A 2,500-nucleotide genomic window follows, 5' to 3' on the forward strand; every position below is an offset into this window, starting at 1 on the left:
ATGCGAGGTTCAGTGGGGTTCAAAATTTCGATATCTTTTTATATATCTGTGTTGTTCAAAGTAAACGTGTGTGTGTGTGTGTGGGGGGGGGGGTGAAAAAAATCTATAAAACAAAAGAATAAATAAATAAATAAATAGACCAGATCAAGTGCAAAACAAACCACCAGAAGTTCAAGACTGTGAGTTCCGCATCAAAGTAAACTTGTGTGGAGAAAAAAAAAAAATAAATAAATAAATAAAATAAAATAAAATAGAAAAAAAAATAAAAAATAAAAAATAAATAAATCTGATCCCGGTACAAAACAAGCAACCAATACACATTCTGACAATTCAAAACACATTGCAACTCAGGAGAAAAAAATAATAAAATAAAATAAAATAATAAATAAATAAATAAATAAAATACATCTACACTTTTCTCACACCTTTGTCCCGACGAAAATAAATAAATAAATAAATAAATAAATAAATAAATAAATCGATACAAATGAAATAATTAGAAAAAAATAAATAAATAAAACCAACGTGTTTTTTTTACATGTCGCAGTCTTGACCTTCTTATTGTCGTGGCGTCTCCTCAACTTAATTGGGAGGAGGAGGAGGAGGAGGAGGAGGAGGAGGAGGAGGAGGAGGAGGAGGAGGAGGAGGAGGAGGAGGAGGAGGAGGAGGAGGAGGACAAAGGAATACAAACAATAGAATCTCAGGCCCTTGCTAAGCTGTTCGATTTCACAACTCTACACAAATTACTACAAACTACTACAATAACAACAGCAACAAAGAAAAGGGAGGAGGAGAAGGAGGAGGAGGAGAAGGAGAAGGAGAAGGAAGGAGAAGGAGAAGAAGGATGAGGAGGAGGAAGGAGAGGAAGAACTACCACAATAACAACAGAAACAACAGCAACAAAGAAAAGGGAGGAGGAAGAGGAGGAGAAGCGGGGAGGGAAAGGAGAAAGAGGAAGAGGAAGAATAACAAGAATAACAACTACAACTAAAGCAACAAAAGGGAAAGGGAGGAAGAGGAGGAAGAGGAGGAGAAAGAAGCAGTAAGAGAAAGAGGAGAAAGAAAACTATATACCTTAATACATCAATTCACTAACACTTGCTAAACCACAGCCAGGGAACGAATGAGCCCTGCCGCATTGTAAGTAAGTAGCTTAGTACACCAACAATGAATAATGGGAACCTGCCCCGGCCTTTCTTCCCTTGCACTTTACCGAGACGCAGGAACGGACAGATGTTTTCAGAGTGCGAGGCGATCAACAAGTGACAAGCCAGGTATAAGTACGGGGAAAGTAATTAATTGCCTACCTGCCTGGACGTGTGTGTGTGTGTATGTGTGTGTGTGTGTGTGTGTGTGTGTGTGTGTGTGTGTGTGTGTGTGTGTGTGTGTGTGTGTGTGTGTGTGTGTGTGTGTGTGCGCCCCTAAGACCTCTACTTTATAATGAGTATGTGTGGCTCGTGTATCTTAAACGCTTTGGAGTTTCCTTAGGGCAGTTCTCAAAGGTCAAAGAGATAATTACTCCAGTTCCCAGTGTTTCTCTTCTCATCAACCGCGCCGGATGTTTGCTGGACGATCGCTTAAATCATGAAAACACTCCACAAGGTCGTAATAACATGCACTACACTGCTGCTGGCTGCTGGGAGGTTATCGAGATGAGGCGATCAAATATTTGTAGATTTACGTAGATTTTGTTATTTTTTTTCCTTTAATTTTCTTTTTCATATAAGAGTGCATGCCATTTTCTAACATTTTTACTTTCATTACTATAAGCCATTTTTTTTACATTTTCTACTTTCATTATTATTAGCCATTTTTAACATTTTTTTCCTTTCATCACTATTATCACCCCTATTATAATGTTATACTTAATCTTATTTTTGTATTTTTTTTTAATATTTCGTATATTACTCATGATCAATTACTTCTTTTTTTTTTTTATTTAATTCCACTTCATTTCAATTTGACCTTAGTTTTCAATTTACCTATTCATTTCAGGATCGCTCATCTCTCACAGACCTACGACTTCTGACCACAAAACACATAGATTCACGTTCTATTGAAGCTCTCCTCCCGCCATCTTGATTCTCTCCCCACGGCATTACTATTATTAAAAAGCTCAGGTACACACGGCTGCTGAGTCACAAAGAGGCAGCAGGAAGTATCAGACCATTAGGGTACATGTTTTCGAGCTCCTAGGCAGGTACGAACACGCCTGAACGTTCCCGGTGTGTTGTGAAGGGCGCAGTGGCCAGGAAGGAGGGCAGAGAGCAGTGCCTCCCAAGGGATGTGTTATGGTAGAAGAGATTCAGATCGTCCTATTCTGCTTTTTTTCCTTTTTTTGTGTGGGGGTGAGTTGCTGTTATTCTTTTATCATTATTATTATTTCTGATGGGTTTCTTTGTGGTTTTCCTTGCTCTTATTGTTTTCTTGTTCTCTTCCTTCTTCTTTCCATTTCGCATTAAATGTTTTCTTTTCTCGTGTTTTCTTAACTTGTATTTTA

At 38.1% G+C, this 2,500-nt stretch overlaps 1 protein-coding gene across 1 annotated transcript in view; it reads right to left on the reverse strand.

The window, feature by feature from the left end:
• LOC123515969 (protein phosphatase PTC7 homolog) overlaps nucleotides 1-2,500 on the reverse strand; it is a 52,927-nt gene that overhangs the window by 26,965 nt on the left and 23,462 nt on the right. The gene's annotated exons all lie outside the window — the stretch shown is intronic.

This window comes from Portunus trituberculatus, chromosome 40 (assembly GCF_017591435.1).
Source record: "Portunus trituberculatus isolate SZX2019 chromosome 40, ASM1759143v1, whole genome shotgun sequence".
Classification (NCBI taxonomy): Eukaryota; Metazoa; Arthropoda; class Malacostraca; order Decapoda; family Portunidae; genus Portunus; species Portunus trituberculatus.